Source organism: Ursus americanus, chromosome 16 (assembly GCF_024610735.1).
Source record: "Ursus americanus isolate L20-20 chromosome 16, mUrsAme1.1.p, whole genome shotgun sequence".
NCBI lineage: Eukaryota > Metazoa > Chordata > Mammalia > Carnivora > Ursidae > Ursus > Ursus americanus.
Window position 1 is genome coordinate 27,676,396 of NC_142142.1, and position 21,453 is coordinate 27,697,848.

The 21,453-nt window shown below is 34.3% G+C and overlaps 1 long non-coding RNA gene across 3 annotated transcripts in view; it reads right to left on the bottom strand.

The window, feature by feature from the left end:
* The window catches only part of LOC123787869 (uncharacterized), a 79,098-nt gene that overhangs the window by 25,726 nt on the left and 31,919 nt on the right, over positions 1 to 21,453 (bottom strand). For all 3 annotated transcript variants that reach the window (XR_015726958.1, XR_015726959.1, XR_015726957.1), the window contains exons 3-4: positions 13,612 to 13,689; positions 9,397 to 9,595 (exon numbers count right to left, since the gene is read on the bottom strand). This is a non-coding gene — a long non-coding RNA (uncharacterized LOC123787869). The remainder of the gene's footprint in view (positions 1 to 9,396; positions 9,596 to 13,611; positions 13,690 to 21,453) is intronic.

The following is a 21,453-nucleotide window of genomic DNA, read 5'->3' on the forward strand; positions in this document are numbered from 1 at the left end:
TGACATGGTACTTTATGTGGAAAACCCAAAAGACTCCACCCCAAAATTGCTAGAACTCATAGAGGAATTCAGGAACATGGAAAGATATAAAATCAATGCACAGAAGTCAGTTGCAATGCTATACACTAACAATGAGACAGAAAAAATACAAACTAAGGAGTCAATCCCATGTACAATTGCACCCAAAACCATAAGATACCTAGGAATAAACCTGACTGAAGAGGCAAATGATCTGTATTCAGAAAACTATAGAACACTCATGAAAGAAATTGAGGAAGACACAAAGAAATGGAAAAATGTTCCATGGTAATGGATTGGGAGAACAAATATTGTTAAAAATGTCTATGCTATCTAAAACAATGTACACATTCAATGCAATCCCTATCAAAATATCATCAAACAATCCTAAAATTTGTATGGAACCAGAAAAGACCCCAAATAGCCAAAGGAATGTTGAAAAAGAAAACCAAAACTGGTAGAATCAAAATTCTTGGGCTTCAAACTCTATTACAAAGCTGTAATCATCAAGACAGCATTGTACTGGCATAAAAACAGACACATGGATCAATGGGACAGAATAGAAGACCCAGAAATGGACCCTCAACTCTATGGTCAACTAAACTTCACCAAAACAGGAAAGAATAGCCAATGGAAAAAAGACAGTCTCTTCAACAAATGGCGTTGGGAATATTGGACAGCCACATGAAGAATGAAACTGGATCATATTCTTACACCATACACCAAAATAGACTCAAAATGAATGAAAGATCTAAATGTGAGACAGGAATCCATCAAATCTTAGAGGAGAATACAGGCAGCAACCTCTGTGACCCTGGCCACAGCAACTTCTTGCTAGATACGTCTCCAAAGGCAAGGGAAACAAAGGCAAAAATGAACTACTGGGACTTCATCAAGATAAAAAGCTTTTGCATAACAAAAGAAACAGTCGACAAAACCAAAAGACAAGTGACAGAATGGGAGAAGATATTTGGAACTGACATATCAGATAAAGGTCTAATATCCAGAATCTACAAAGAACTTCTCAAACTTAGCACCCAAAAAAACAAATAATCCAGTCAAGAAATGGGCAGGAGACATGAACAGACATTTCTCCAAAGAAGACGTCCAAATGGCCAACAGACACATGAAAAAAATGCTCAACATCACTCAGCATCAGGGAAATACAAATCAAAACTCCAATGAGATATTGCCTCACACCACTCAGAGTGGGTAAAATTAACAAGTCAGGAAATGACAAATGTTGGTGAGGATGCAGAGAAAAGGGAACCCTCCTACACTGTTGGTGGGAAAACAAGCTGGTGCAGCCAGTCTGGAAAACAGTATGGAGGGTCCTCCAAAAGTTAAAAATAGAGTTACACTATGATCCAGCAATTGCACTACTGGGTATTTACCCCAAAGATTCAAACGTGGTGACCTGAAGGGATACCTGCACCCCAATGTTTATAGCAGCAATGTCCATAATAGCCAAACTATGGAAAGAGCCCAGATGTCCATGGACAAATGAATTGATAAAGAAGATGTGGTGTGTGTGTGTGTGTGTGTGTGTGTGTGTGTGTGTGTGTATAAAATGTGTGTGTGTGTGTGTATACACACATAATGCAATATTACACAGTCACCAAAAAAATAAAATCTAGCCGTTTGCAATGGCATGGATGGAACTAGAGGGTATTATGCTAAGTGAAATAAGTCAAGCAGAGAAACACAATTATCAAATGATCTCACTGTTATGTGGAATTTAAGAAACAAAACAGAAGATCATAGGGGAAGGGAGGAAAAAATAAAACAAGAGGAAACCAGAGAGGGAAATAAACCATAATAGATTCTTAACTATAGGATATAAACTTAGGTTTGCTGGGGGGGAGAGAGTGGGGAGGAATGAGGTAATTGGGTGAAGGACATTAAGGAGGGCATGTAATGTAATGAGCACTGGGTATTATATAAGACCGATGAATCATAGGACTGTACCTCTGAAATCAATAATACAATGTATGTTAAGAAATTAAATTTTTAAAAAATGTTTTAAAAGATTTAGTGTTATTTCTTATCTGAGTCTAAATTTAATCTTAAATACACATTTTAATGACAGTTAAAAATCGAATCTTCATGATTCCTAGTAAATTCAGTTAATTTAATGTTTTCTTAGTTGAAAGGTTATTACAATTCTTGTTTCCTTTCTCATCTTTGGTACATAAAGATCTGTGAATTATTACAATTGCTAGGACTCTAAACCTGGAAACTATTAGTGCCACATTTCTGGCACTATCATCTGCACAGGAGAGTGGTATACTAGTTTCACTTGCTGAAACTACATGGGTAAACCCTATATAGAACTTACAACTTACTGATTTTAACTTACGCTCATATAGGATATCGTAGAATCCCTGTATTGTTGATAAATTTCCCAGTTGTTATCTGCAAACTAAGCACAGAATTTATCTGATCTCAGATTCCCATATCTACCTGGGCTTCTAATTATTTTACTGTTGTCCAACTTCTCTAGCCCAGAATTTAAATTCCAGTTAGTCAACATAAAACACAATACTAGTTTCTGTTGTAGAATTTAATAATTCATCACTCACATACAATACCTGGTGCTCATCACAAGTGCCCTCGTTAATAGCCATCACCTATTTAACCCACCCCCCATCAACCTCCCCTCCTGTAACCATCAGTTTCTTATCTATAGTTAAGAGTCTGTTTCTTGGTTTGCCACTCTTTTCTCCCCCTCTTCTCATCTGTTTTGTTTCTTAAATTCCACATATGAATGAAATCATATGGTATTTGTCTTTAACTTATTTCACTTCACAGAATACTCTCTACCTCCATCCATGTCATTGCAAATGGCAAGATTTCATTTTTTATGGCTGAGTAATACTCCATTATGTATGCTATATATTCTATATCATTTATATATCATAGGTTAATATAATATATAATATAGTTATATTTATACATATATATGTTGTACACACACACACACACACATACGTAGATACCACAACTTCTTTATCCATTCATTGGTCAATGGATATTTGGGCTCTTTACATATTTTGGTTATTTCTGACAATGCTGCTGTAACATTGGGTGCATGTGTCCTTTCAAATCAGTATTTCTACATCTTTTGGATAAATACCTAATAGTGCAATTTCTGAATCATAGGGTAGTTCTATTTTTAACTTTTTGAGGAATCTTCATACTGTTTTCCACAGTGGCTGCTTCAATTTGCATTCCCACCAACAGTGCGAGAGGGTTCCCCTTTCTCCATGTCCTTCACAACACCTGTTATTTCCTGTGTTGTTAATTTTAGCCATTCTGACTGGTGTGAGTTGATACCTCATTGTAGTTTTGCGTTTTTATTCCCTAATAATGAGTGATATTGAGCATCTTTTCATGTGTCTGTTAGTCATCTGTATTTCTCCTTGGGAAAATATCTCTTCATCTGCCTATTTTTTAACTTGCTCTTTATCAGATATGTCATTTGCAATAACTTCTTTCATTCCATAGATTGCCTTTTAATTTTGTTGATTGTTTCCTTCACTGAGAAGAAGCTATTTATTTTTATGAAGTCCCAATAGTTTATTTTTGGTTTTGTTTCCCTTGCCTCAGGAGACATATCTAGTAAGAAGTTGCTACAGTCGATGTTAAAGAGGTTACTGCTTGCATTGTCCTCAAGGATTTTGATAGTTTCCTGTATCACATTTACATCTTTCATCCATTTTGAATATATTTTTGTTTATGGTGTAAGAAATTGGCCCAGTTTCATTCTTCTGCCAGTAGCTGTACAATTTTCCCAATACCATTTGTTGAAGAGACTGTCTTTTTTCCATTTCATATTCTTTCCTTCTTTGTTAAAGATTAATTGGCCATAGAGTTGTGGGTTCATTTCTGGGTTTTCTATACTGTTCTATTGATCTATGTGCCAGTACCATACTGTCTTGATCACTACAGGTCTGTAATATAACTTGAAACCAGAATTGTGATGCCTCCAACTTTTTTCTTTTCTTTTCTTTTCTTTTCTTTTTTCTTTCCTTTTCTTTTCTTTTCTTTTCTTTTCTTTTCTTTTCTTTTCTTTTCTTTTCTTTCTCTTCTCTTCTCTTCTCTTCTTTTCTTTTCTTTTTTCTTTTTCAGGTTGCTTTGGCTGTTTGGGTTTGTATGTGGTTCCATAGAAATTTTAGGATTGTTTGTTCTACTTCTGTCAAAAATGCTGTTGGTATTTTGATAGGCATTGCATTAAATGTGTAGATTGCTTTAGTAATGTAAACATTTTAATATTTGTTCTTCCACTCCAAGATCATGGAATATCTTTCCATTTCTTTGTGTCATTTTCAATTTCTTTCATCCGTGCTTTACAGTTTTCAGAGTAAAGGTCATTTACCTCTTTTGATAGGATTATTCCTAGGTACCTTATGATTTTTGGTACAGTTGTAAATGGGATTGATTCCTTGATTTCTCTTTCTGTTGCCTCATTATTAGTGTACAGAAATTCAACAGATTTCTGTTGATTTTGTATCCTGTGACTACTGAATTTGTATATCAGTTCTAGCAACTTTTCAGTGGAGTCTTTTGGGTTTTTATAAAGAGTTTCATGTCACCTGCAAATAGTGAAAGTTTGTCTTCTTCCTTGATGAAGTGCTATATTAAATAAGGGTGGTGAGAGCAGACATCCCTACTTTGTTCTTGACCATAGAGAAGAAGGTCTGTTTTTTGCCATTGAGGATCATATTAGCTGCGGGTTTTCCCTAGATGGCCTTTATTATGTTGGTGTATGTTCCCTCTAAACCTACTTCATTTTATCATGAATGGATATTGTACTTTGTCAAATGTTTTCCTGCATCTATTGAAAGAATTCTATTGTTCTTATCATTTTTTATTAATGTGGTGTATCACGGTGATTGATTAGTAAATATTGAACCACCCCTGAAACCCAGGCATAAATCCCACTTAATTGTGATGAATGATTTTTTTTGATGTACTGTTGGATTCAATTTTTAGTATTTTATTGAGGATTTTTGCATCCATGTTCATCAGGGATGTTGGCCTGTAATTCTCCTTTTAAGTGTGGTTTTTGGTTTTGGAATCAGGGTAATGCTGACCTCATAAAATAAGTTTAGAAGTTTTCTCCTCTTTTTATCTTGTGGAATAGTTTGAGAAAAATAGGTATTAACTTCTTATAAGCCTGGTAGAATTCCCCTGGGAAGCCATCTGGCCATGGACTCTTGTTTTTTGGGAGACTTTTAATTACTGATTCAATTTCTTTGTTGGTTATTGGTCTGTTAAGTTTTCCTGTTTCAGTTTTGGTAGTTTATATGTTTCTAGGAATTTATCCATTTCTTTCACATCGTCCAATGTGTTGGAATACAGTTTTTCATAACGTTCTTTTATAATTATATTTCTGTGGTGTTGGTTATTATGTCTCCTCTCTCATTTGTGATTTTATTTATTTGGATCCTTTCTCTTTTATTTTTGATACGTCTGGCTAGGGGTTTATCAGTTTAATATTTTTTTTTCAAAGAACTGGCTCCTGGTTTCATTGATCTGTTCTATTGTTCTTTTATTTCTATATCATTTGTTTCTACTCTAATCTTCTTTTTTTCTGCTGGCTTTAGGCTTTGTTTGTTGTTCTTTTTTCTAGCTCCTTTAGATGTAAGGTTTGGTTGTTTACTTGACTTTTTTTGCTTCTTGAAGTAGGCCTGTATTGCTAAATATCTTCCTCTTAGGACAACTTCTGCTTCATCCCAAAAGTTTTGGACCATTGTGTTTTCATTTTCATTTGTTTCCATGTATTTTTTTTTTAATTTTTCCTTGATTCCCTGGTTGATCCAATCACTGTTTAGTATCCTATTGTTTAACCTCCATTTATTTGTGGTCTTTCCAAATTTTTTTCGTGTGGTTGATTTCAAGTTTCATGGTGTTGTAGCCAGAAAATATGCTATGATCTCAGTCTTTTTGTACTTGTTGAGTCCTGATTTGTGACCTAGTATGTGATCTTCTCTGGAGAATGTCCTATGTACACTTGAAAAGAATGTGTATTCTGCTGCTTTAGGATGAAATGTTTTGAATATATCTTTTAAGTCCATCTGGTTCAGTGTGTCATTCAAAGCCATTGTTTCTTTGTTGATTTTCTGTTTAGATCATCTGTCCGTTTCTGTAAGCAGTGTTAAAATCCTCTACTATTGTATTACTATCAATGAGTTATAATGTTTGTTATTAACTGTTATATATATTTGGGTGTTCCCAAGTTGGGAGCACAAATATTTACAATTGTTAGGCCTTCTTGATGGATATACCCCTTTATTATGATGTAGTATCCTTATTCATCTCTTGTTATAGTCTTCAGCATAAATTCTAGTTTGTTTGGTATAAATATTCCTAACCCAGCTTTCTTTTGACATTTACTTGCATGGTAAATATTTCTCCAGCCTTTCATTTTCAATCTACTGATGTCTTTGGGTCTAAAATGATCTCTTATAGGCAACATATAGATGGTTCTTGTTTGTTTTTTGTTTTTGTTTTTGTTTTTTGTTTTTATCCATTTTGACATCCTATGTCTTTCGATTGGAACAATTAGTCCATTTATATTCAGAGTATTGACAGATATGCATTTAGTTCCATTTTATTACTTGTTTTGTCATTGTTTCTGGAAAATTTCTCTGATCCTTTATCTTTGTCGCTTTTGGTCTTCCCACTCAGAAAGTCTCCTTTATATTTCTTGCAAATATAACGACTGGTTTAGTCATTGTGAACTGCTTTAATTTTTGTCTATTTGGGAAACTCTTTATCTCTCCTTCTATTCTGAACGATAGTCTTTCTGGATAGAGTATTCTTGGCTGCAGATTTTTCCCATTCACCATGTTGATTATCATGCCACTCCCTTCTGGCTTGCCAAGCTTCTTTTGAGCGATCTGCCACTAGCCTTATGAGTCTTCCTTTGTAAATTAGGGACTTCTTTTGTTTGCTGTTTTTAGTATTTTTTTCTCTATTGCTATATTTTACAAATTTAATATGTCTTGATGTTGGCCTGTTTTTGTTTACTTTTTGGGAGTTCTCTGCCTCCTGCTTCTGGATGTCTGTTTTCTTCCCCAGATTGGGAAAATTTTAAGCTATCATTTCCTTAAATAAATATTCTGCCCCCTTTCTCTCTCTTCTTCTGGGACTCCTATGATACAAATGTCACTACATTTGATGGAGTCAATGAGTTCCCTAAGTCTATTCTCGTGTTCCATAATTCATCTTTCTCTCTTTTGTTTAGCTTCATTATTTTCCATAATTTTATCTTCTGTATCACTTATTTGTTCTGCTTTTTCCATCCTTATGGTCATTACATCCAGTCTATTTCAAACCTCACTTATTTTTCATTTCTAATTGTTTTTTTAACTCCTTTATCCCTGTGGTAAGGGCCTCCCTGAAGCTTTTAATTCTTTTCTCAAGCCCAGTGAGTATCCTTATGATTATTGTTTTAAATTTGTTTAAATTTAAATTTAAAAGTAACATCAGGCATGTTACATTTATCTGTTTTGATTAGATCTGTGGCTGTGACCTTTTCTTGTTGTTTCATTTGATATGAATTCCTCTATGTTGGCATTTTGTCTGTCTCTGACTTCTTCTGTGTGTTAGAAAAGCCTTGTTGTGGGGCGCCTGGGTGGCACAGCGGTTAAGCATCTGCCTTCGGCTCAGGGCGTGATCCCAGCGTTCTGGGATCGAGCCCCACATCAGGCTCCTCCGCTATGAGCCTGCTTCTTCCTCTCCCACTCCCCCTGCTTGTGTTCCCTCTCTCGCTGGCTGTCTCTATCTCTGTCAAATAAATAAATAAAATCTTTAAAAAAAAAAAAAAAGAAAAGCCTTGTTGTGTTTCCTGTTCCTGAAAGTAATGGCTTTATGTGTCCAGAACCTGGCACTTCAGGGAGTATCTCTGGTGTGTGCTGTGTGTACTCTGCTGCTGTATTTTGGCTGCTCTATCCTTCAGGCCAGTCATCTGCAGAAGCTCTCCTTGCCTGCAATGGGCAATGTTTGGACCTTGGCCAGCATGTGGTGTGTTTTAAGTAGGTATGCTCTGTTCTGCTTCTTAAATGAGACTGGATGCTGCTTCCACTAAAACTGAAGCCTTGCAGAACTCTCTTGTCAGGAGACGTGGTGTGTGGGGGGCATTTCTGCTGATCATCTGAAAGAGGGGCACACTGCACTGGGTCTGATGCACACCAGGCAGAGAAGGGCAGTAGTGGCAGAATGCAGGGGGCTGGGACTTGACGTAAGTAGGTTAGGCAGCCAGTGTTGATGCTGTGCTATTTACTGAAACAGGTTTATGCTGAGAGGTGGGGAAGGGAAATGACTCCATTCAGCTCCTTTGTCCCCAGAGAGGGTTCTCCATGCTTGCTGCTCTCAGGGAAGCACTCCCAGAAGAGTAAATAATCTCCCTGCTTGTGTTCCAGGCATTTTCAAGCTGCAGTTTTCATGTTGTCTGTCTCCAGGTTGCTTGCTTGTCAGGAGTAGTGCTTTGCACTTTGGGCTATATCCCAGCCAAGGCTGCTGACTTTGAAAACTCCAAACTTTAGGGACCTGCTGTGGGAACTGTGATTGTCTTCTAGGGGAGGGTCTTGCTGCACTGAGACTGATGCAGGTTTGCCCGAGAAGGGCAGTCATGCCACAGTTCCAGGGCATGGGACTTGGAGGCTAGGCAGCCAGTGTTCAGGCTAGCCCCTCAGCAGGTGGTTCTGCATCTACACTGAGGGGTAGGGAAGGAAATTGCATCCACCAGCTCTTTTGTCCCCCAAAAGGCATTTCTGTGAATGCTACCTCTCATAGATGTGTTCTTTTTTTTTTTTTTTTAAGATTTTATTTATTTATTTGACAGAGATAGAGACAGCCCGCGAGAGAGGGAACACAAGCAGGGGGAGTGGGAGAGGAAGAAGCAGGCTCACAGCAGAGGAGCCTGATGTGGGGCTCGATCCCATAACGCCGGGATCACGCCCTGAGCCGAAGGCAGACGCTTAACCGCTGTGCCACCCAGGCGCCCCCATAGATGTGTTCTAAGAGTGAACAATCTCTTCTCTATGAGCCTTGGGCATTTTTCAGGTCACACCATCTGCCTCCAGGTTGTTTGCATGCCTTCTATCCAGGAGTAGGACAGTACCTTCAGAGCTCTATCCCAGCCAAGTCTGACCTGTAAAACTCCAGTTGTCCAGCCACTGTGGTTTCAAAAACTCAAGAAAATCAGCCCCTCTTGTTTTCCATACCAAGGGCTTTGACAGTGTTATCCCTGTGAATTCCCTGTGTGCTCCCCTCTCTCTCACCTTTCTCCATGACCAGGGCTCCCTCCCCTCTGCAGCACCCATGATCCATTTGTCCCCCAAACCACATCTCCCCCAAACCACTTCATACTTTCCTTGATGTGGCCTCTTCTCTGTCTCTAGTTGTGGAATTATTATTTTTCTTTTTCTGTTAGTCTTCAGGTCCGTTTCTTGGATATTCAGAATGATTTGACAGTTATCTTGCTGAGTTCCAGGGATAAGACAATCCTAGGGTCTTCCTATTATGTCACCATCTTAGCTTCCTTCCCAGCCCAGACATTTTTATCTACCTAAGAAAAGATAGGAAAGAATATTAAGACAGACCCTTGACTTAGTATGCAATTTTCCTACTATATTATTTAGGTTAAAAGCCAAGTAAACTTGTTTTGTTCCAACTTCCTTCCTTCTTTCTTTAAAGATAGATATATTCATATATCCATACAAAATTATAGCCAACCATGTTTAAGTTTCACTTGTCATACCTAATCAAATAACATAGTAATATACATACAATTGATATAAATTTATTTAAATCATTTTTCACCTAATAAAATATCACTGACAAAGGTATGTCATTAATTATTTTTATTTTCTATTACCATTGGTAATATTGGTATACAAATTGTGTACAAAAATTCTTGTCTAACTTTCCAAGTATTTTGTTGGCATAAATTTCTATATGTAGAGTTACTGGGTTAAAAGTAACGAATACATATGATATTTTCTTACTGAATATAATAAAATGATTTCAAGGTCTCACTAATTTACACTATGAGCAGCTTAAGAGAGTCCCTTTTTAATTACTTCCACACAAAAATTTGTGAGAGTAAAGGAATCTATCTCAACAATTTGAATACTAACCTTATTTCAGAAAATATGTTGCTTAGTCTGGTAGAAACAAATTAAACCAAGTAGAAAGAGGTTGAAAAATATGAACAACACAGAAACCAAGTCCACATGAGTAAGGCAAAATATAGAACAAAATTCAGAACAAGCCACTCTGATCACAATATGACAAATAAATAAACAAACAAATAAATGTAGGTATAATATTTGAGGAGTATTTGCTCATGAGATTTAGGAATAAGGACAGATTTTGGAATGAAGTTGCCTATAGACAATTTGGTAAATTATATTGAATGTGTTTGGTCTAATTGATTTCAAGAAGCTTAATCTTTTCCACCTTAACAATATAATCATGGCAGATGAAATTGATTTTTAATTATCAACAATCCATCTAAATATAGTAGGAGCAGAAACTGTGATTATTTGAGATAGTTTTTAAACATAATGAGGAGATTTTGGAACAAAATGTCAGAAAAAAAGTTTTAAAGTCTCTGAGTGTGTCTTATTACTCCTATTACTTTATTGTTCATCAGTTTAATAAAGAATGATAATAGGTTCTAAGACAGCTATGTCAAAAATTAAATATAAATAGAAATTGATTCCTAAGAATGAGTGTAAACAGGAAGGATCTTATTATGATACAATCCAAAAACTTAGACCCCACAGTAGTAATAAAAATACCCCCCCAAATAATCTGTAACACTATGTACAAAGTATCATCATAAGTGCTTTATATATGATAAGGCCTTTTAATTTTCAAAATACTCTTTAAAGTGTGTGTAATTTCTATACTCATTTTATAGATAATGAAAATAGGGACAAAGAATTAAATAACTTGTCAAAATTTAAAGGTCTGATGAAAATCCCAAAGACCTAGGCTATCTGCTCAAGCAATTCTCTATGCTGACTCAGTATAATGATATTGGTAAAATATATCATTAAACACCTAATAATCTTACAGTTTTATCTATAATTTCCCTGTTAAGTTAGTACATGTATTTCTCACTAAAATAATGACATTTTCTAGTAAAATCTATTGACACAGTCATATTGGAATATGAGTGTGCACAAATATCTGATAGCCCAAACCTTTGTAAGCACATGTTATTTTAACAAATAACATCCATTTTGCCAGAAAACTGACTAAGGACCAGAGGAAATTTCTATCATATGAGTTGTGGAACTCATCTCTGGCCAACACTATGCAATTTTTATTTCATAGAAGAACTTGCAATGATTATGAGGACACATTTAGGAAACTTCACTAGTCTAAAAAAATTATATATATAAACTCTTGTACTGTTATTCAGCTTAACTCCCTTTTTACAAAGATAAACTGCAATTTGCTCATCTTACATGTTGCAAGTTACCACCAGCCAATGAAAGTTAAAGCACATTTAGTCAACTAGTCCCTAGAAATAATAAGAATCTGCAAGGATTTGGGACAAGTTTCTCTAAGATGGAAGCAGGATTGCCTTCATGTAGATTTTTAAGAATTACACTTGCGATGGTGCAGTTGGGCAAAACTTGTCCACAAAAATTTTCCAATTTGTAAACTGAAAGCACCCACAGGAAATATAAATTATATATAGAGAATATTAATATATTAATAAATATTTATTATATGATTAACCATACAAATATATATAATATAATATATATTTTATAATATATATTATACATATAATACATAAAGGAGAGAATGGCTGAAAATAAAGATAGGATTGATTCTTTCATGAAAATATTGTTAAAATACTTCCCCATTGGTCAAATTCTACTAACAAGTAGAGGATAAGATAAGGGAGCTAATAATAGAGAACCAATTTAAAATAGTATTACACTTATGTATTACTCTCTGAAGACTGATTAAGTCATTTATTATTTAGAGATAGGTGAAGAAGAAAGCAATAGTACTTAGTCGGATATTTTCTCTTAAGTTATACTGTTCTAATCAGACCCTAGATTTTCCAAAAAAAAGATCCAACTAGATTAAAAGAGTTGTGCCTGAAAATGTAGAGCTGACTTTCATAAAATAACAGAAACCATTCAGAATAACTTCTACTTCAAATTCTGCTTGGCATGAATAATGTAAGAAGTGATCAGGAGGGTAACACAAAACCAGGTTTTCTCTTCTCTGGTGCTCAAGGCGGGCTGGGTATGTGTAGTTTCAGAAGTAAAGCTATAGGACATCTCAGTAACACCCTTCTTCATACCACTGTTTTCAAAGTTAATCCCAAATACAATGTTTACAAATATTTAATATAATTGAGTTTGAAAGACAAGATTTCTCAAGTTTTGATATTGTGAAAGAAAATTAAAACAACTATGCCATTTACAGAATGTATACCTATTGGCTTTTAGAAGACAAGTCATATAGCATGATGACAATTTTGGCGGTCATATCATACCACTGTCATAAATCAAAATGCACCCTATTAAAACCATTAACAATAAAGAATTAGCCCTAATATTAGCAATTAGTGTTATTTTCATTCATAATTTATTTGCTAATAAAAGAAAAAAATTGCTAAGCATTTATTCATGTAATATATTGAACATCTAAAGTTTTGTTTGTTTGTTTTAATTTGTCTTCCTTGTTAATCAGAAACTAATGTAAGTGTATTACTCCTTGTGCCAGGCAATTTAGATACATTTCCTCACTTAATCCAGAAAACAATCTCACCTGGTAGATATTATCTACATGTTACAGTTGAGGAAAATGAAACATGGAGAGCAATGTACCAAGGGTCAAAGAGTAATAGTAGACAAAGCTATCATGCTGAGTTATAGTAATCTAAATTATAGTCTTTGGTTAAAATAACTATGTTTAATTATTCTACGTATGTGTATATGTTGTGTAAGGTCCTTATACATAAATGATTACCCTTGAATAATTTATTCTTACCCGGTTATGATGCCACAATTGTCTTGACAAATCTTATGTGATATACCTTATATTTATTTCAAATAAAATACCAGATGCTGGGAAGAAATAACTTTTAGATTATCAATTAAGTGTAAACTTCAAATAAAGGCAGGTTAAAGCATTTTTACCTTGATATAATCTTGTAATATGGTACAATCAACATAATTTCTTATTATGGTTTCACCTCAATGTTTTCATGACATGTAAATAGTTTAGCTATCACTCTATGCAGATGTTCATGAATTATTGATCTAGTCTCTGTTTACCAAAATCACTTTGCTCCACTTTTTCCTTAAATGGTATATATTATGTAAAAATACAAAGAACTCAATATTTCATGAATTAGAATGATGATTTTTAAAGTATACCAATCATCAAAAAATATACCAATATTTTTAAAAATATATTCAAGAAATGATCAGTGGCATGAACATTATTGAACTTCTAAAAATATGTATAATAGTCATATTTATTAGGCATATTTTGTGAGTTAAAACAACATAAGAACTATAGACCAAAAGAAGCCTTGCTTACCAAATTAAACAAATTATACTCCAGTTATCAGGTGTGGATTTCTCAGGCATCCCTTCCACTTAATCTTTATATAAACATCTAAGATAGAATGCAATGAATTAATATCTTGAAGATTACCATTTTTTAAAATAAAATAAGCAAGTGTTAAAATTGGACTTCTGTAAAATGTTAACTTTGAGCCTGTGCCATAAATCTATTTTGGGAAGCCAAAAATTGGTTTTCTTCTAAACTATTGTTCCACTTGAAGTGCTCCAGCATATTCAAGTACGAAGGTATGTCTCTAATTTAAAAAGGTATCTATATTTAGATGAATGTGTAATGTTTCATGCAGCTTTTCTATGTAATTCAATTCCTCAGTATGCTGCAAAGTCAGTTTGAAAACCTTTTCTTTTTTTTTTAATAATTTTTTATTATGTTATGTTAGTCACTATACAGTATATCCTTAGTGTTTGATGTAGTGTTCCATTATTCATTATTTGCATATAACACCCAGTGTACCATGCAATACATGCCCTCCTTAATACCCATCACCGGCCTATCCCAGTCCCCACCCCCTCCCTTCTGAAGCCCTCAGTTTGTTTCCCAGAGTCCATAGTCTCTCATGGTTCATTCCGCCTTCTGTTTACCACCCCCCTTCATTCTTCCCTTCCTTCTCCTATTGATCTTCCTGCTATTTCTTATGTTCCATAAACAAGTGAAACCATATGATAATTGTCTTTCTCTGTTTGACTAATTTCACTTAGCATAATCTCCTCCAGTCCCAAAAACCTTCTTTTCTTAATATAACACTAAAGTTTGTTTTCAAACTAAATCTCCTGAAAAGAGAATTTAAGTATCCAGGAGAAGAGAAGAGCACTGATTAGTTGATTGAATAAGGGATAAGTGTGACACACTGTTCTGGTTTATTATTTTTTTTTAGATGAAAAATGTTGAATATGTGATGTTTCAAAGCAATGCCATATACAATCAACAAGTTCTTACCAGCACGTACATTACTTTTCAAAAACATGATGAAGGATCAGAAGTTCCCTCCCATTCACTGAGTTCATAAAAATAACTTCTACATAATAACTCAGTTGGAAAAATCAGGAAGGATTAGGTGTGAGCCTTCAATTTGAAAATCATAAATGATTGAGAAAAGAAGGATGAGGATGCACAGTGGAGGACAAGGAGGTGGACGAAATCATGTAAGGAGAAACTAAATAATATTATAGCTAGTTCCCTTCTTTAAGGAGAGTGTTGTTGCCTTTATGAATACACTGTTTAAGGAACTATCTTTTACTGAGCACCTATTATCCACAATGTAATTTATATAAATTATCATGTTTAATCTTATAACAATGCATTTTTCATAAAGAAGAATTTATTCCAGATTATGGAAACTAAAATAAAAAAAAAACTAAGTCATGTACTCCAGATTATGAAAACCTCCAATCTTCAAAGAAGATTTTCAAAGAGATTAAAAATTATAATAGATGAAAAGATGGAAATTTAGGTCTATACAAAGGAAAAAAGAGTGATGAAAATGGCAAAAACATGAGTAATATAAAATATTTTTCTCATTTTTAATGCAAATGTAATAATGTACCTTGAGTGTAAATATATACGTGGAAATTGCATGATAAGAATTGTACAAAGAGGGGCGCCTGGGTGGCACAGTGGTTAAGCATCTGCCTTCGGCTCAGGGCGTGATCCCGGCGTTATGGGATCGAGCCCCACATCAGGCTCCTCCGCTATGAGCCTGCTTCTTCCTCTCCCACTCCCCCTGCTTGTGTTCCCTCTTTCGCTGGCTGTCTCTATCTCTGTCAAATAAATAAATAAAATCTTAAAAAAAAAAAGAATTGTACAAAGAATGGAAATGAGAAAATTAAGGTATACACTTGCAGGATTTTTACACTATAACTAAAGTAAAATATTATTTAAAAGATTAACTAATAAAGTAAATAAGTATGATGTAAATTATAGAAAAATAATTTTAAAAAGTAGAGCTAATAAAAAAATAATGGTTATAAAATGCAATCGTAATACTCAAAAGAATATAGAAAAACAGGGGAAAAAACAGAAACAGATTAAACAATTAAAAATTAAACAGCAAAATTGAAAATTTGAAAATCATATTGGTAATTATATTAATGTTAAATATTCTGGGCACTCTGATTAAAGCCAAGGATTGTTAAATGGATAGAAATGCAATTCACAGAAAATGTAGACAAAAGTCTTTATGGAAACAGGACTTGATTAATACTATTAACCAACTTAAAGTTCACATTTCTAGAGCTCTCCACCTAATAACAGCAGATTTCATACTGTATTCAAATGCACATGGAATACTCACCAAAGTCAGCTAATTTATTGGCCACAATTTAATACATTCAAATATATTGACTTCTTAAAATCTTAAAGAGGTATGTTCTTTAATCATAAAAGGACTAACTAGGGGCGCCTGGGTGGCACAGCAGTTAAGCCTCTGCCTTCAGCTCAGGGCGTGATCCCGGCGTTATGGGATCGAGCCCCACATCAGGCTCTTCCGCTATGAGCCTGCTTCTTCCTCTCCCACTCCCCCTGCTTGTGTTCCCTCTCTCGCTGGCTGTCTCTATCTCTGTCAAATAAATAAATAAAATTTTTAAAAAAATAAAAATAAAAAAAATAAAATGACTAACTTAGAAATCAATGATGAAATCAACTCCAAAATATGTGAATATTAAATAGCAAACTTAGAAAGGAATCCAAAAACAAAAACAAAAAGAACAATGAAAAGTATATATTTTCAATGTAGGAAAAATGAAAAACAATGAAAAACAATGAAAAAAAATGAAAAATTCAAAATTTATGGGATGCACCCATAAATTTATAGGATGCACCCAAAATTACAGGGCTTAGATGTAAATTACAAATTTGATGATGGAATAGGAAGTCCCAGCCTTCATTTCTTTAGGGTGAGCACTAATCTGACATGACCAATGTTCTTATAAAAAGAGGAGATTAGGAGAAAAAACATACAGACTCATCACGTGAAGACACCAGAAGATGGCCATCTGCGAGACAAGAGAAGAGGTCTTAGAAGAAACCAACCATACCAACAACTTGATCTCAGAGTTCTACTCTCCAGAATTGCTAGAAGATTAATTTCTATTGTTTAAGCCACTGGTATGTGGCAGTTTGTTACGGCAGCATTAGCAAACTAATGCACAAGTCTAAGAAAAACACTCAGCTCTAAAGACCTGATTACGTTGCTTGGCATCTTCATTTCCTTCTGCTTCTTGCTTTCTGCCAATATACCATATACACATTGTTTCTCTCAAAAATGTGGATAATTTTCCATATTGTAATTTTCTTAAATTTGCAGAAAAGATCCTGTTCTAACTACTCAAGCTTTCATTTCTAAACTTCCAAAAAGACAAATAGTTGGGCACTGGGATTAAAAAGTTATGCTGTCTGATTCAAATCTACCTTTGATAATTACACTTCTCAACTTTAGTCTTCAGCTTTTTAAATCTTTAAAATGGAGGTAAGAATAGTGCCTACCTTAAGATATTATAATAATGATTAACTGAGATAGTAATATGAGGCACATAGAACTGTGTATGAAAAAAGAGTAAGCATATAATTTATTGTCAAAGGAAGATCCTTTTCAGGTTGGTAAAAAGTGCTCTCCATAATCATGCCAATACATAGCCATAACCTGGTACTAATTGGGCAAAGGTAAACATAATAAACGTTTAGTGGATATTAGTTGCTTTTATTATTAATAACTGATAAGCAAGGATGTTAAAATAGACATAGTTAATGTCCCTATAGTTTCTATAGTTCTTGGCACAGCTGTAGGTTTCATTCACTTTCATATAATTTCATGACTCCTTTCACCCATTTTGTAACATGACCATGTTCATTTTGAGTTTTCAATAAGATTCTTAAGATCTTAAAAAGGTATGTTCTTTAACCAGAAAAGGACTAACTAACTTAGAAATCAATGATGAAATCAACTCTGAAACATGTGGATATTGAATAGCAAAGTTAGAAAGGAATCCAAACAAAAACAAAAACAAAAGAACAATGGAAAATATATATTTTCAATGTAAGAAAAATGGAAAACAAATTCAAAATGGTGCGGTGCTTTTTTTGAGTATAGCTTCTCTAAAAGTTTAAATTAAACTGCATAACAAAACTCACATGGCACAAATGAGATATAATCATATGTACAAGGATAAAAGTCTGATCTCCATGACATGATCAAAGACTTAGCAGATTCTTCTCTCTAAAGGATGTAAAATTAGGTATACACTTGTTTGGCAGTGAGTATTTGGCCTATGCAGATATGTTGATTCAGGGTTGACGTGCAAGATGAGCCTTGTGCACACAGAGGGGCTCATACATTAGTATCTGTGTCTTAGGCTGTTTTCTCAAACCTGACAATTAGCTGCATTTTACTTGAATGGTTTAACTTGTGTGATTTGCTTCATCTTTCAGCCCAAGAATTCCTAAACCAGTCAGATGAAAACTATTTTGACAATAAACAACTATTACTAGCATATACTAAGAATAGACATGTATACTGTAAAGGAAAATTTAATATCTCAACCTAGACAGGCTTAGCTACTACAATATATAAGGCTGGTTGCACATAAAACTGGCAATAAACCCTTGGTGGACCAAGTGTTCTTTGTTTGTTTCTTTGTTTCTTTTTGATATGCTACTTTAACATTTTATGCATCCCCACACAAACCTTCCCATCTTAAAAAAGAGAAGGAAGGAAGGAAGGAAGGAAGGAAGGAAGGAAGGAAGGAAGGAAGGAAGGAAGGAAGGAAGGAAGGAGAAAGAAAGAGAAAGAAAGAAAGAAAGAAAGAAAGAAAGAAAGAAAGAAAGAAAGAAAGAAAAGAAAGAAAAGAAAGAAAGAAAGAAAGAAAGAAAGGAAGGAAGGAAGGAAGGAAGGAAGGAAGGAAGAAAGAAAGAAAGAAAGAAAGAAAGAAAGAAAGAAAGAAAGAAAGAAAGAAAGAAAGAAAAAGACAGACTTTGTCAGGCTTTCCAACTAAACATAAGAAGTGATGCATCTTAAGATACTTTTAGGATTTACATAAAGGCATGATAAATGAACAAAGAATTAACAATTCACCTTACTCTGTAGTCATTACATTAATGGTTTGTGGATAAGAAAACCTTCAAATTCAAGAATACTATGCCTCAATGTTTAGACAGTTTATACTTGCCATAGCTGACATAAATGTACATAAATAATGTTTTTTGACAGATTTGAATTTGCTTCAAAATTATCTGTCAGGAGGTTGGAATAGGTCAGGTTAAAAAAATATTTATTCTTAAAACAACCACTCATACCAAAATTAGACTCTGTTGTTTTCAATGTTAGTGTCTGGAAAAAAAATGAACCTATAAGATCTTTACTATATTTGCAAGTAATAACCACACAATTTAATCTCGCTTAAGTAGCCTTACTCTTAATTTTTTTCATAGGCACAGGATGTGTCTGCTTAGAAATTGCAATCTCAGGCCTCCGAAAAACAGTATTTCATGCTGTGAGGTCTCTATTTTATGTGACTGTGTTTGACGTTTCCTAAAATTCAGATCTAGGAAAATAGTTTCAGAAACACACACACACACACACACACACACACACACACACACACACACACACACAGTTCATTTGGGAAATAGTTTACCTCTTTCAGAATATCTTTAAAAGAGCTCTTCTCTCTAGCTTTGAATGTCTATGTTAATAATTATTACCCTTATGTTGTACAATGTTTTTTATCTTTAAAACTCCAAAGCCATGTGATCATGTAATTTGTATCATTTGAATCAGTATGTTATAAAAAATCTGGTACAAATGACTTCTAATAAAAGTTGTGTATAATAATGGATGATAATAGATAGCTGATCCAAAGATTTCTGCTATCCCAACACTTCACTTGTTTCTTGCGAACTCTTCCTGGTACTTTTCTAAAACTGCCATTTGTGGTGAAGAGACATGATGATTGATGGATGGTAGTATCAGACATCTTGCTTATTCTTCATTCCTCCTTTTCAAACTGCTGACAACTAACGTAGTAATCATATACTCAGGCAGTTTGAAGATAGGGAGGTGGGTGTTTCCACTATCTTCCCAAATTTCCACTTTCCTCATTCCCCATAACTGGTGTTAGATTGTCTAACTTTAGTGAAAATTTGATGAAAATATTAACTTTAAACATATTTTAAATATTTAAAAAGTCTTCAACAACAATAGCAGTTAATTTCTCAGGAGTTCTAAAGTTCTCTGAAATCTATTATCTCCCTTATTATTTAAAAAGCCAATGTGAACACAGATCAGGTGGTGATACCAGTGTATTTTCCCAACAACCATGTCTTATTTGTATAACATCTGACTCATACTTTACCTTCTGATATCTATGTTTAAAGTGTTTAAGGGCAATCATCTCCTCACAAGTAATAATTAATCCCAGCTATCTTTTATGAGTTTAAACCACTCCGAAATAAAAAAAAAAAACCCTCCAAAGGAAATTGAAATATCAGCTTTTTTAATCTTTAAGTGCTGGGCTGCAGAGCAAACTTGAATCTACACATTCATGCTACATATTGTGAATTTAGGTACCGTATTTACAGATTTCTCACTGGTAGGAACAAATCTTACTCTGGTAATCTTCCTCTAAGCAGGAGAGAGAAGTTTGAATGTTATGGGCAGGCAGTGGCACAGAGAAAAGAAAGAGATAACAACAGCAATGTTTAATACCTTTGTTCTACTCAATAGTGAAAAGTGGGCACATGGATGATGATGAATTCTTAACACGTGATAAATCACTCCTCTTCTGGGGAGATAAAGTGTAAAAGATGGAATAGAGGGCAGAAATGTTATTCCAAGTTTGATTCCTTACAGGCATGGGAATGTCTTCATTGAAATATAAGGAATGGAGAATATAGTTACTTTAAAACTTTGCCATGTATGCTTCTAGGTGATATACCATTGGTTTCCCTTAAATGGTTCACTGATCTTGGAACCCAGACTACCTCTTACATTTGCACATTCTCTCTATTTCGCTGCCCACCATCATCATGTTATTGCCACTTCATTCCCTAACCTTAATTCCATCAAACCCATTGTGGCTGGGGCAGCTAAGTGACTCCATCAAAAGGAGAGGCCATGTGTATATTTGTTTTACTATTTTTAGCATGGACTTCAAGGTCAACTACACAATTTGCATGACCCAGTGCAAAATGGAAATGCAGGGCTCTTTGTTCAAAAAACAGAAAAATAGTGCCATTAAAGGTACTAAAACATAAAGCTTTTTCTTTCTTCTACAGTCTTTCCCTTGACCTGACATACTGTTTTTAATTTGAATTTAATATTGTTCCAAATAAAGAAAAGTTAAAATGTTAAATTATTAATATGAATTTTACCATTCATCTTTATATTGTACATTTCCAGTTTTAAATGCAAATATAAGAGTGTTCAACTAATGTGCAGAATCACCTAATGACACAATTCATATTTTGTAGCTCATCCATGCATATGTATTTTGTTCTTTCAAGAATAATGGAAATATCGCACAAACTAATTCAATTGTTTTTCTTTCACTTCTTAATATATGCATATTCTGCCAACACTTTCTACCTTTGGTTTATTAATGACTAAAGAAGAAACTAAAGGAAAGGGAGCCGTGGGTTGCTTTATCTTTCCCTTTCCTTCCAGGTCATCATTTCCAGTGTAAGTAGTTGGCTAATGAAGGGAAGTAATATGAGTGGAAAAGAATAGAAAAGCATTCCTAGGCCATTTGCATTTCTTAGAATGCTATTGTCTTCTTTCTGCATTCAAAGTAAGTTCTGGTTCAAAAA